Below are 13,952 nucleotides of genomic sequence, written 5' to 3'. Positions count from 1 at the left end.
TTTCCATATGCATTCACAATCTAGTATGAATACATTGAAAACATTTCTTATTCCCATATGTGATGGGATGCACCATTCACCACTGCGCTGGTGCCTCCTTCTGGTACTCTGGGGATTAGCTCGAGGCCAATGTCAATTCCTCCGTCTCTGTCATCCCCCTGCAGCCCCTTTTGCAGCCTCAGGAACCACAGTGTCCTCTTTGTGGCTCAGCCCTCTGGCTGTGACACTATCTGTGTTTCCCCCTTCCGGGTGGATTTAGTTCCTTAATAGTCCTAGGCAGGCTTCCTGCTTATGGCTTCAGTGCCATTCACCCAGTTGGCAGGGAACCCAGGCCTGATTACTTCTCTGGGTTCCAGCCCAGGGACCTTCAGCTCAACAGTCTGGGCCTTCTCTCTCTGGTCTCACTGCTCTCTCCCTGGGCTGCTTCCTACTAGTGGTTCCCCTTTTCTTCCTGGGCCTACCAGTTCCCAAAGTGTCCTCACTTTTCCCAAGGAGTGACTGCAGCTTGAAGTCCCTACTCACTCCTCCCTTACTCCTGGGAGTGTCCACTTTTTCCCAGTAGCGCCTTCTGCTTTCAGCTCCTGGGCTTTATAGGACCCATTTATTCTTATCCAGCTGAGCCTCCTTAATTAGTTGCCTAATTGGTTAATTGGCCCATCTGGCCTGCATTAAATCCTGCAGGGTGAGTGTGGGGCAGACACCCCATCACACCATGTGTAAGAAAAAGGTAGAAAATCTACCTACCATATTAGAGCCCTTCCAGCATTGAGAATATATTGAAATACCCATCTGATAGGTCTTGCAAAGCTCGCATTAATTTCAGTAGTACAGAATCAGGCACTGAAGTCGGTTCTATAAACAATCAGATTTCTAGCTTTAGGTGCTGACATTTGAAAATTGGGTCCTTCTGTGGGAAAAGGGCTTGATCTTTCAAGGTGCTGATCACTCTCCATTTCCACAGACTTCAGCAGGAGTGGAGTGGACTCAAGACTTTGTAGTAGTGCTCAGCACCTTGCAGGATTGATCCCTGTAAGGACGGAGGAGTAGAGAATATGTTTAAGCAACTAGACATTGCTATTTGCAGAATCAAGTAATTTTTCTGCTTAATCCCAAAGAAGCAGTATCTTGTTGAAAACATGGGGATATCTAATGTACAGAGTGAACAGTATCATGTGAAGCTGTGACTTGATGATAAGACATTACATGACCTTTTATAACTTGCAGGCTTTCTGAGGCAGGGACCATTTCTGTAGTTGTATGTGTACAGTGCCTAGCACAATCGAGCACTGTTCTGTCATGAGGGCCTCTAGATATTATGGGAATACAAATAAAAATAACATGTTAATAAACATGACGTGTACTTAATAAGGATTATTCAGTCTTTCCATAAATGCCTTAGCTTGGCTTTTGGATGTAAAGAATAAAATATTTGGAGTGGAGGGAATGGGAGGAATAGAGAAAGCATAGCTGATATACAGTAATTTAGAATTTCAGTTCCAGATATAAATCATGTGTAAGAGATTATCAGATGTGCAGAAAGATCATTTGTTTGTTGCCAAATAAAGTATGTAAGGGTTAGTCCAAGGTGGAGAGGATTGTTCCATTTTAGTCCAGCAAGATTCCTAAGTAAAAGTCAAAGATTGTTTTGAACTGGGAATGTAGAAAATAAAATTAAACTAAATAAATAAAGTCTGATACATACATACTTGCTTTTCCTTTTTTCTGCTGAAGACAACTAATTTTTGGGAGGCCCTAATTCCAATGATTTTTGTATCGGTTTTTATGAGTCTTTAAGTGAATGGAACTATGATAGACAGAACAATGTACTACCTCTAGTTAAAACAACGAGGAGTCCTTGTGGCACCTTAGAGACTAACAAATTTATTTGGGCATAAGCTTTCATGGGCTAGAACCCACTTCATCGGATGCATGAAGTGAAAAATATAGGAGAAGGTATAAATACATGATAGGATGAGGGTTGCTTTACCAAGTGTGAGGTCAGTCTAACAAGATAAATCAATTAACAGCAGGATACCAAGGGAGGAAAAATAACTTTTGAAGTGGTAAGAGAGTGGCCCATTACAGACAATTGACAAGAAGGTGTCTTCTTGTCTGATACCTCTAGTTAGAACATTTATTTTGATAATATTCATCTGGGGTATTCAAAAAGGGACTGTCTGCCAGTGGCTTAAATTCTGAGGAGGAATATGATTTCTCATGAGTAGATCAGAAAGATTACCTGATATTGTTATGCCCATGTATTTGATTGAGCATTTGGTTTACTTAAAAGAAAAATTATCAAAAGAGGTTTTCTTTATTGTTTTATAGAACTGAGATGGCAAGAGAATCTGTCTTATCATAATTGAATGGAAGTTTCTCTTTGGGGAAAAACAAATTCTTTTATCTCTGCTTCATTGAAAAGGGTATTCTTTTTTAAATGAATTGTGGTTGCATTCTTATGAGGAAAACACTATAAAACATGGAATTATCCTTTTACTATAGAACACATTACTCTTTTATGTAATTCCTGTCATATACTTGTAAGTGCTTAGATACCATGGTGATAGGCACCTTAGAAATATCTCAGACAGCTGGATAATTGGGCAAATGTCATTAAAGCCATTACCACTGGAAATCACACATCAGAGACTAGAAAACTGATAAGCAAAGAGTTACTACTTTTATTTGCAGAAAACTTTACCATCAAACTGAATAAAGTATTGCCTAAAACAATAAACTGTAATAGATCCAGACAAGCAATGGGCAATGATACTACTTTTGCCTTATTTGGCATATATCATGATTATTGGGCCAAATCTTGAGAGGTGTTGAGCACAGGCACTCTCATTGTTATCAATAAGAGTGAAGAATGCTCAGCTCCCCTAAGGATTTGTTCCATTGTTATTGCCATTATTAAATTTAAAGCACACCACCATAATGTTTACTGACTCTCTAAGCTAATAGTGAGCTATAGTGTTTGCTATAGCACATTTGATTGATCAGCCTGATTGAAAATGAACCAGATCAATTTAATCTTGCATACAAATTACATACAGCACTTCTCTGGAACCCAACCCAACACAGTAGTGATTAAAAGTTCTCACCAGCTGACAGCTGTTTATTGGCTATGTGGAAATGAATATGGTAGCCTAAACCTAGTTCCTGGTGGACAAGTTTTCACATCTCAAAAAACACCCCTACAGCTGGCACTAATGGCACTAACTTTTGATGGTCTCATCAAGAAGGTGAAGGCCTGAATGGGCAAAGAGACTGAATCTCCCCTTTCTTATGTAGATATGATCCTAGGTCAGGGTTAAAATACTGTTATGTAACCTCATGGTTATTTCCTGATGGATAAGCCTAGTCAGGCCAAATCCCCAAAGTAATGACACAGGCGCAGTAAGCAGTAGAACCACAACCATTTATTATTGGCAGAGCTCCTGTTTTGGACATCATCAGCAGGACAAGTTCCCTTTCTCCTGATGGAGGAAGCATACCCATACACTGAACTTCTTCACAGAATTACTTTCCACCAGCTGGGAGGAGCCACACTCCTTCAGGGCTGTTTCAGGAAATGCCAAGAAATATTCATTCAACCAGCCAGCACAGTACCTTGGTTACATTGCATTGGTGAGGAAGATTGGAGAAATGCTGCTGCTGTGTGTGGTATATCTAGGAACTATGTGTAATCAATATGTGATACCTAATAAGAAACCTAAACAAAACATAGAGAAAAATTCTAAACAATATAGCCAAAAGCTCCAGGGAAGAAAGAGCTTTTTACTCCTTCTGTTGATGAAAAGAGACAAGTGCTGATATAGAGTTTTATTTGCCTACACCGCACCTTAATAAAGCTGAATCATTAAGCTAGGTTAAGTGGTGGTTCTTCAAGGTGGAGCTAGTCAAGCATCTCCCTTGGGACTGGAGATAGACCTGCAAATTGGACAACTGTATGTCACTGAGGCAAATCATGAGTAGGGTTGGTGCATGGATGATGTGGTGCAGTCATGGGACTCTCAGCTTTGGGACATCCTCACCAATGGGTAGGAAGGGAGTTAGGTGGACTACTGCCAAATAGCTGGAAGGGTGTTGTTATTCTCTATGTGTGTATATATAATTTGGTTGCTGTGTTTTCCCACATTTATGAATGTGTTCCCTTCCCCCTAACAAAGATTTACTTGTTTGTAAACAGACTCGGAATGCTTGCAAGTGGGGAAGTTCTGGCTGTTAAGGACACCCAGAATGGGTTTGTTTAATTTTCCTAGGTTCCTGGGAGGGGTCTTGAGTCAGTTCATATATTTGTAAAGAGGAACACTAGATGCATTGAACCCAGCCCTCACTGCTGCTCTTAACCACCTGGCAGAAGGTTTACACAATACATTCATAATCTCACTTTTATTCTGATCACTTACTGCCTGCTACAATATTGTATCACATAACAAGGACCTAAGCCGCTCGGGGACAGTGGCCACTGAAACACAGCACATGGTGTAGAATCTAATTAGTTGTAAACTTTGAAAATAGTTTGCAAGCATTCCCTTCGTATCTTTCAGAATGTCAGGGCAACTTTCAAGTCCTACGGAGACCTTAGAGAGTTTTTTCCTTGTTATTATTTTTCACCATTTCAGAATAATTGCTAGTCCAATCACCAGCTAGGGAGGAGCTATGGCCAGCTGCAGATTGTTAAATTATCTCTCTTTTTTAAACTGAAGGTTTCCTGTATATGTTCATTTGTAGTTTAGTGACAGGTGTTCAGTTTGGATAAATGTGTAATTGAACACTAATTTCAGATCTAAGCAAAGGGCCATCAGCAGCAGCAATGGGTGAGGAGGCTGGGAGAACAGGGCCTTTTTGGCCTCTGAAGCACAACTGGAGCCCTTGGGATCCTACCTCAGGATGACTGATGCTGGCAGCACCTCCATAAGTGGCCTCCTATGTGACCACCAGCACTTCCAGGGGTAGAATTTAAAAGCTCCCAGCTCCCATGAAAGCCCAACCTCCAGCTGGAGCTCCCAGTAGCAATGGCAACAATAATGCAGCTTCACAGCAAACTGCCTTTCCTGTTCTCTTCTACTCCTAATAGCAGAGCTTGCCTTTCTCTACATCAAAACTTTTAGGGCATGTCTATACTGTCTCACAGTTGTGACTACAGGGTTCCAAATAGCAGTGTGCACCAAAGTGCTGTGCTGTAACTCCCCCATGTGGACACTGCAGGTGTGAACTAAAAGATTCCTGTTTTGCAGTGCCCTTAGTCTTCTGGTCCCTGGGTGCTGGTGTTAATGGTCTTTTCTCTTGTTATCCATTTGTCCTTTGCCACCTGATAACTTGTCTTGTCAGTTCTACCTTACCATGTTGTCTGTTCTGATTCTTCTGCACCTTACTTCCCCCATTTTTCCTAGTCTCAACACCTCCCCAAGGGTACATCCTTCTCACCACTCTTCTTGCCGTTATCCTTTTCTTCTACCTTCCCATTCACTGCCACTGTTCCATAGGCACCTTACAACCAGATAAAAGTACTGAAATATGCAGAGGGAATCTTCAGGTTACCAGTAAAGCTGCTTTGTGTTGGTAGACAAAGACAAATTGGCTACAGTGGGGGCCAGGAGTGGCTCTGTATGTTCATTCCTCTCTTAGGCCCTGAGTCAAGCAAGCATCCTTATTCAGAGCAGCACTTAAGCAAGTGCTTCAGTCCCATCAAAGTAAATGGGAGTTAAGTATTTTCTTGGATCAAGGCCTTAGAATATATGAAGTGGAGTTGGCTTATACAGGAATGCACTCTGAGATTTACTTTCACAATTTCTGGAATGCTATGTCTTTAATTATTTTATCTGGATCACAAACATTTTGGGTAGCTTAAAATACACCAAACAAAAAAGAAATAATTCCAGGGAAGATTGGAAGTTCCACTGTAAACTTGGCATAATCTGTGCATTGAGACTATGTATGTTTTCATTTTCACACTATCAGAAGACACAGGTCTGGCTCATCAAATCATGAAAGCCTTCAAAACACCATGGATATAGGTAAAAGATTGGATGTATTCCAAGTGAGTTTACAATTGCTGCAGATTTGTAAATTTCAGTTCAAGAATGTTGATGACTGAAAGAAAAATTGAAAACATGGAGATGAAGATTGATGGAAATGATACTTGTATAATAAATAGTACAAGAGACTCTGAAGTACTGAAAATAATTGAATATCCTTGAAAAAAGCTTATTTTTTAGAAATATGATTGGTGGGGATTCAAAGAGGTGAAGACGGGAAACGGTGGTACAGTTTTTGTTTGATTGAGCTGGTGAAGGATTATTTTGCCTCCACAATAGCTAATTGGATCCTCACCTTATATAGTACAAACAGAACACACTTCCTCTGATAAACAGCATTCTAAACCTGGAATTGTCTCTTTCACAGTTCAAGACCCTTATTTTACCCTCTCATCAGTCTTTTTCTTCCTTGGCATTGGAAGTCATTTATGTTTATTAAAACAAGGAGTGGATATGTATTGTTTCCTCCTTTAATACTTTATTTGAAAGCCTACGTCTGTAACACACATTTTTCTTCAATGCTAATTTCCTACAAAAAGCAAAATTAAATCCCCTTGAAGTCAATGGAGAGATTCCTATTGACTTCAGTGGAACTTGGCCAGGCCTTTTGATACCACATAAGTAATGTTTGTCAGTGTCTTCCTTTCATCTCAGAGCTCCCTGCCTTGTCACCCTTTGTCACTTGACAGATTTGAAAGTGTGTCACATTCACTATACTGTTTTCTGTAGTACTACATTGGATGAAACTAGTATGTTACAGAGGTCTGGGGAAGATGGGGAAGGCTAGGTTTACATGACAATTTTAAAGGATTGCTTTAACAAGACTCTTATTTGTTTACATTTAGTTTTAGACTATTGTCAGATCATTGTTGGCAAGGATCATGTCCATGCAAAGAATTCCATATCTTAGAAAAGTCTGTAGTATATCAAACTATGCTGTGCCACCACCATTTACTCACAGCCCACATATCGTGGGAATGTAGTCAGAAGTTGTATATGTATGGGCATATAGTGATGTGATGTATTTAATGTAGCTGGTCAAATAATTTCTTGTTCATTTTTCCCATTGAATTCATGACTAAATTTCTCCATTATGTGACCAGATCTAATATTAAAGATACAATAATGTGGTAACTGCTGACAGAGGACTCTCTTTAAAAATGACTTGTAACAGGGTATAATGGACTTTTAAGATCAGAGGGGAAGTTTCAGGGTGAAACTAACCCATTTCAGTCATTCTGCAATAAAGACCCAGAGAATGACAGAGGCAGATGCTGTGGGCATGTCTTCACTGCAGACATACTTCAGGCTCTTTCCTGGGTTTTAGCCCAAATCTCCCTACTATCTACACACACAAATCTTTTACTCAGGTCTTAGCTAATATCTGGAAAATTCCTAGACAACTGTTCTTTTTAGGTCCTGGGATCAGGGGCCTTGTAGTGTAGGGCAGGGCAGGGCAGAGCACTATGTCTCTGCCAAACAGGGCAAGTTCTATAAATCCGGGCAGCATATAATCTCCCTTCTTTGTCATAGGAAGGGAAACACTGGTAAAAAGAAGACTGGCTGCTAACCTCTCCCAGGCCAGGGAGAATGAGACTGAATTTAACTGACTATGCCTCCCAATTGTGGAGTAGCACTGCCAAACTCCCCACCCACGGAGGAATGCCTAGGGAGAAAGGGATGTTTGATAGTGAAGACTTTTGTTTTATGTATTTGAGAGGTTTTGCTGCCAGTCCTGGCAGTGCTGAGTGGAGATAAGGGCCAGCTTGATGAAGACAGTAATGACTGTTGAGTTGGTGATATAGAATACTCAGCATTTACTGCTCCAGGTACACCAGATAAACATGGTACATTTCAGTACTTAAAAGGAGACAGCGTGGCATCATAATTGCTGTGTAATTGTAAAATCTGAAATGCTGTGTCAGTCTATGTAAAATTTCTGCATGTACTAGGAAGGCAACCATTCTCCTCTTGATATGTGTTTATAATTTTCATTAGTATTAATTTTTCTAGGAATGTGTTAACTGTGTTGGAAAATATGGGCCTCAAACCTCAGTTTTTCTCTCAAATTAAACTGAAATCTACAGCACAAGCAGAACTGGGTGAGCACTTCACGTGTGATTCCTATCAGAGATGTTCTAGACCTGGAACCTTGTATCCAATCCCCTTCAAGTGTCTTAAGGTTTTGGTATTTCAGATAAAAACTTGATCTTGTACCCAGAACACCAGTACTGTTGAGTTTTGCAAAACAAAAGCTCAGCTCTCTTAACCCATCTTTAGTCTTTATTCTGTTTGACTATCTTGGGACCAATCCTGACATCCTTATTCTGTTTTGGTTGTTGTTGTTGTTGTTGTTTTTAACTCAGCCCATACATGGACAAAGTCCCCATTGATACCAGTTTTAGTTGAGAGGAAAAATGAATAAGGGCTTCAGGGTTTGGTATCTTAAGCCAGAAACATCAAGAATTTGAAAAAGAAAAAAAAAAACATGGGAGGCAGGACACCTGATATTCTATTATTACTTTATATTAAATGGAAAAGTGATAAACATTTTGTCTTTTCTATGTTTTCAATTTTTGGCATATTATTCTGTTGATGAACGCAGTGCTCCCTTAAGCCTTGTTTTGCTCAGTGCCTAGTTTTGATTTTACAGGATATCCCAAAGTAGAACATCTGAAATCACTCTACTGTAATTGTGTCATACAAATCTACAGGCATTTGTTCTTTTTGGTTGGTGTTCATAAGATCTGTCTGTCAATATTGCTTAGGAAATGTGTATCTTTCTCTAGTACTACAATAGCTAAAATGAAATGTGACATGTCAAACTTCTGTGAACAAGAGTAGGTTCTGGAATACTATAGTACTGGACAGTGAATGGTAAAAACATTAATCTTACCTTAACATTAAAATGTGAACTATTTTTGGAAGCCACATGAAAAGTGACAGCTGACTCTGCTGGTCTCAGATAATCTCTCTACCTGGTTTGCTAAGTATGACTGCTGGAGCAAATTCAGAATTTCACACTTAAGAGAACTGTTCTGTTGGGCTTACAGAGATTTCTGGTTTTAAAATTAAAAATGACACTCAAAATTGTTACAGGCCTGTATTCTGTGCCTCGGTGACTTCGCTGGAACTCAAATTCAGAGATTTTATAGAGATTGCTAATTTGCTGAAACCCAACTAAATCAGGGTGGGGGGAGCCACAATCCTGCAAATGCCTATGGACATGCTTAAATTTTAAGGACATGAACAGTCCTATTGAAGTCAAATAGCTATGGTTTATCTTTTGACCAAATAAGGTTAACCTTGTAAAATAAAAATGCACTCTAATCCCCAATAGTGATAAACAATATGTACAGAAGTAATATAATATGTAACATGTAGAGACTAAACAATTCTATTACATAAAATAGAAAAGACAGGAATGAGCATCTAGGATAGAAAAAGCAGACCAATAGCTGTTCTTATAACAGGCTATTATATACTATACAGAATAACTGTTTTTCCTTTATGTAGTAAAGCTATACTTTAATTATTTCATAAATGTAGTGACCGAAGTTCAAATTTGGGGCCCAGATCCTGAAAACACGTATGCATGTTTCTTAACTTTAGGTACAGACTAGGCCCATTGAAGTGCCTCAATAGAACGGAAATAAACGTTGACAAGAGGAAGGGCAATAGTCAGTGTAACTAGTCACAGATCTGCAAGGCACCAGCCTTTCAAATACAAAATTGTGAGGCCTGTGTTCAAGAAAGAAACTCTTTATGATGTCAGTCTCATGAGTTATTTCCCTGTTTCTGATCTTCCGTTTGGAGGTAAATTACTGAGAAAATTAAAGCAAGACAATTCTGGCAATATCTTGAGGCCTCAGATCTTTTAAGCCCCTTTCAGTCTGGTTTTAGAACTGGTTATGTATAGAGTATAGAGACCCTGTTTACTTTATGTTACTTTATGATAATCTCATAACAAAAATCAGTGGTGAAATCTTGGCACTGTTGAAGTCAGTAGCAAAATTCCCATTGACTACTGTGGAAAGTCTCTATATGTTGGTTCTTTTAGGTCTGTCATCTGTCTTTGATCACACTGGTTATTAAGGTGTTGTTGACCTGTCTGGCAGGGGTGGATGAAGTCACATTTGAATGAGGACTGTGACAGAGTGCTAGTTGTAGTACTCTGGTCACAGAGGTTGCTGCAACACAGAGAAATCTGCAGGCTTAATTGGAGCGATCAACTGTTTCTAGTGGGGGTCACTGACAATTGGTGGTAATTGCTGGGCTAATGAGACAGTCATCTCAGAAACTGGGAGGACATGTAATTGGGAGGAACAGGAAGCAGCTCAGAATGTGAACTGGAGGGAGGAAAGAAGCTGTGTAGAAGGTGCCACCCGTTGTATACCTGTACTTATGTCCTATCCTGGTTGGAACAGAGGATTAAAGGTACACGCAGATGACACTAAGCTGTGGGGAGAAGTAGATAAATTGGAGGGTAGGGATAGGGTCCAGAGTGACCTAGACAAATTGGAGGATGGGCCAAAAGAAATCTGATGAGTTCAACAAGGACAAGTGCAGAGTCCTGTACTTAGGAAGAAAGAATCCCATGCACCGCTACAGGCTGGTGACCGACTGGCTAAGCGGCAGTTCTGCAGAAAAGGACCTAGGGATTACAGTGGATGAGAAGCTGGATATGAGTCAGCAGTGTGCCCTCGTTGCCAAGGACCTAGGGATTACAGCGGATGAGAAGCTGGATATGAGTCAGCAGTGTGCCCTCGTTACCAAGAAGGCCAATGGCATATTGGGCTGTATTAGTAGGAGCATTGCCATCAGATCAAGGGAAATGATTATTCCCCTCTGTTCAGCACTGGTGAAGCCACATCTGGAGTATTGCATCCAGTTTTGGTCCCCCTCCCCCACATAAGAGATGTGTACAAATTGGAGAGAGTCCAGCAGAGGGCAACGAAAATGATTAGGGAGCTGGTGCATATGATTTACGAGGAGAGGCTGAGGGAACTGGGATTATTTAGTCTGCAGAATAGAAGAGTGAGGTGGGATTTGATAGCAGCCTTAAACTACCTGAAGGGGGATTCCAAAGAAGATGGAGCTAGGCTGTTCTCTGTGGTGGCAGAAGACAGAACAAGAAGCAGTGGTCTCAAGTTGCAGTGGGGGAGGTTTAGGTTGGATATTAGGAAACACTATTTCACTAGGAGGGTGGTGAAGCATTGGAATGGGTTACCTAGGGAGGTGGTGAAATCTCCATCCTTTGAGGTCTGTAAGGTCCGGCTTGACAAAGCCTTGGCTGGGATGATTTTGTTGGTGTTGGTCCTGCTTTGAGCAGGGGATTGAACTAGCTGACCTCCTGAGGTCTCTTCCAACCCTAATATTCTATGATTCTACACTTGCTGGAAAAATAACAGACTATATGTTTGGGACTGAGACCACACACAAAAAAAGCATCCTTCAAGAAAACCCAACCTGGGATGGAGGACATGTGGAGTGACCGGCTACCCCATCAAAAAGGGTGGTAGTGGGGGAAGGAGGGGAGGGTTGCTTTCACTAGCTGTGTCACTTCTACACATACAGAGAATGAGGCTTCCTTGCTACCCATGAGGGGAGAATGATCAGTAAAGGTGGATGGATCAGGTACCTTAAGTACGAAGCATTTTCCAGCCCTGCAAATACAATCTGGGTCCCCTTAGGATATGGGTACACTGCAGATAGGAATGCCTCCAAGCCCAGGTAGGCAGCCTCGCACTAGCTCTCCTTGAACTAGCTTGGATGTTACGGCATTGGCTAGCCAAGTATGGACCAAGAGAGTTGGGCACCTTTCTATTCAGGTGAGTAGCCCATGCTGTCATCCATGTGCCAACATCCACACTGCTTTTTTTAGTGTGCTATCTTGAGCAGAGCTAGTGTATGTCCATCTCCCCAGACTGGAAGGCACATCCCAGCTGCAGTGTACACAGACACTTAGGACCCAAGGGTGAGCAATCAGATGGCCCGATGAAAAGTTGGACTTGGTCTTCTGACAGATACATGCTTGGTCTCTCAGGTATCTTTGACCAAAGCACTGTTCCCCATCACCCTGGGTTCAGGGTGAGTGGGGACAGGAAATGACCAAGATACACTAAGGTGATGTTACTGTTCCTTAAGAAGAACATTGAGGATGTATCTGAAAAGCACTTTTAAATATAAACAGTTTTAAACATAGAAAAAGTTTTGATTACTTTCCTAATGAGTGTAAACACTTTATTGCAAAGTGTAACTGGAACTATAGCCTATTCTGTGAATACAAATATCAAAAATGTGATACTTTTTGAAAACTTATCATTAAGTGACTATATTATCTCAGTGTTCACTTACAGTTCATCATGTCAGGAAGTTATTTCCTGAAACTAGCACATGTTTGAGTAATATAGGTGCAGTAGAGTGCAGTGTTTGTAAAAATGATAGTGAACTTATAGTAGGAAAAGTGTGTATGTATGTTTTTCCTTGGGGAGCACAGGGAGATATGAAATAGAATAATTAAATAAAGCATACTGTGTTCCAGAGAGACCACAAAGGACTTCCAGAGAAAAGGGGAATGAGGTAATATGTTTTATTGGATCAACTTTGGTGAAAGACACAAGCTTTCAAGCTACACAGAGCTCATCTTCAGGTGTGGGAAAGGTATTTAGCGTCACAGCTAAATACAAGGTGGAGGGAATGGTTTAACTTCTTATGCTAACACATTCTAAGGGACTATTCAAGTGAAGTGGCCTATTAATTAATGCCTTAGGAGTCATAGGACAAAAAAGTGGAGGTTAATGGGTTACAGATTGTTGTAATAAACCATAAATCCAGTGTATTTTTAAGACTGTGATTTTTAGTGTCTATCAAATTTAGGAATTTAAGCTCCCAGGCTTATCTTTTGAAGGCATTGTGCAGGGAAAGGCAGTGAGGATGGAAGAGAGAGAAAGTAGGAAAGGGATGAAAATCTGGCCCAATGTCTCCAATGAAAGTTTTGTCACTAACTTCAGTGGGACAAGGATTTCACCCCAGGTGTCTAAATGACTATTGAAAAGGATAAATCAGATTATCATAATGTTAAGAACAGCTCTTTAAATGTGAAATATTCAAGTCTCAGTTTCTCTTAAGCATTTTAATGTATTTGCTGTTCCAGGAACAACTACTATTTAGGCTCTGAAAAGTTCATTTTCTTAATATTATCTTGGCAGTTCTCACTGAGCTATTTTCTGTCCTTTGTTACTGCCTGTTTCAGTCAAGAAAAAGTGCTTTTAGCCTGTGAGTTATGTGAGAAGTGCAGATCTGTACTCATCTGTTAAGCTGAGTACAGATAGCTAGAAAGAGGCTGTGAGCATCTAAGGCCCAAGTAGGAATGGAAATAAATGAACAAACCCTTTTTTCAGTAAGGTTTTATTAATGGGTTTAGATCAGATGCTTTTTCCCAGTTAAGCTTTATGCTTTTATAACATGCACTCCCATGAATCTTAGAAGATTAGCTGCTGCTCTGTATGTGGACACTAACGGAATGGTAGATTTTTAAAAAGTTGCATGCCATGTATGGAATACATCAGAGTGCAGTACTGAGTCCTTGATGTTCATAGCTTTCCTCAGCTATAGGTCACATACATTATTGACTGTTATAGTACTTTTATCATGATATGGTTGTCACAGTGGGACAACAGCCCTTCCTCATCACTGTTTTGCATCTTGTTGGGGGCAAATAGATAACAAAAATATAGTTTTTTCAGGTGCCTAGCTGCCATATTAGGCATTCTGGGGTTCAGCATACCAGATCACACAACAAATAGCAGATTAGAATGCCACTTAAAAAATAAGACCAAATATTGTAGATAGAAATCTAAACAATCCATGCCATGTGCCTAATGCCCTCAGAAATAAAGTTACTTT

At 40.3% G+C, this 13,952-nt stretch overlaps 1 protein-coding gene across 4 annotated transcripts in view; it reads left to right on the top strand.

Annotated features, from left to right (window-relative positions):
• The window catches only part of SNTG2 (syntrophin gamma 2), a 467,752-nt gene that overhangs the window by 272,195 nt on the left and 181,605 nt on the right, over window positions 1-13,952 (top strand). The window lies entirely within an intron of this gene.

This window comes from Chrysemys picta, chromosome 3 (assembly GCF_011386835.1).
Source record: "Chrysemys picta bellii isolate R12L10 chromosome 3, ASM1138683v2, whole genome shotgun sequence".
NCBI lineage: Eukaryota > Metazoa > Chordata > Testudines > Emydidae > Chrysemys > Chrysemys picta.
This window is presented reverse-complemented; position numbering and strand designations above follow the sequence as displayed.